The 692-nt window shown below is 41.9% G+C and overlaps 1 non-coding gene across 1 annotated transcript; it reads left to right on the top strand.

Moving 5' to 3' along the window:
* The first annotated feature begins 486 nt into the window (after positions 1 to 486).
* LOC116547029 lies at positions 487 to 627 on the top strand. Its single transcript, XR_004266914.1, has one exon. It is a non-coding gene; the product is annotated as a U4 spliceosomal RNA (small nuclear RNA).
* Positions 628 to 692: the final 65 nt, after the last annotated feature.

The following is a 692-nucleotide window of genomic DNA, read 5'->3' as shown; positions in this document are numbered from 1 at the left end:
AAAAAAAAACATTCTTTAAAACAAAAAAAAGAGGCAGGGCACAGTGGCTCACACCTGTAATCCCAGCACTGTAGAAGGCAGAGGTGGGTGGATCATGAGGTCAGGAGATTGATACCAGCCTCACCAACATGGTAAAACCCGTCTCTACTAAAAATACAAAAAATTAGCCAGGTGTGGTGGTGAGTGCCTGTAGTCAAAGCTACTCAGGAGGCTGAGGCAGGAGAATTGCTTGAACTCGGGAGGCAGAGGTTGCAGTGAGCCAAGATTGCGCCTGGGCGACAGAGTGAGACTCCATCTCAAAAAAAAAAAGAAAAGAAAAGAAAAAAGTAAAAGAGAAAAGACCCATCTGAGTCATGGCACCAAAAAAATAAAAAAGAAAAAAAAAAGACTCAAGGGAATAACCAGAGAACTACCAAAGAAGAGAACTTGCACTGAGCAGCAATTCAAGAATTGGCATTTACTGGTCACAAATTAAGGGAAAAAAGTAGCTTTGCACAGTGGCAGTATTGTAGCCAATGAGGTTTATTTGAGGCGTGATTATCGCTAATTGAAAACTTTTTCCAATATCCCGCCATGAAGACTTGAAATATAGTTGGCACTGGCAATTTTTGACAGTCTCTACTGAGACTGAATTATAAAACAAAAAAAAGGGCGCGGTGGCTCAAGCCTGTAATCCCAGCACTTTGGGAGGC

This window comes from Sapajus apella, unplaced genomic scaffold, assembly GCF_009761245.1.
Source record: "Sapajus apella isolate SASKATOON/1434 unplaced genomic scaffold, GSC_monkey_1.0 scaffold1915, whole genome shotgun sequence".
Lineage (NCBI taxonomy): Eukaryota > Metazoa > Chordata > Mammalia > Primates > Cebidae > Sapajus > Sapajus apella.
This window is presented reverse-complemented; position numbering and strand designations above follow the sequence as displayed.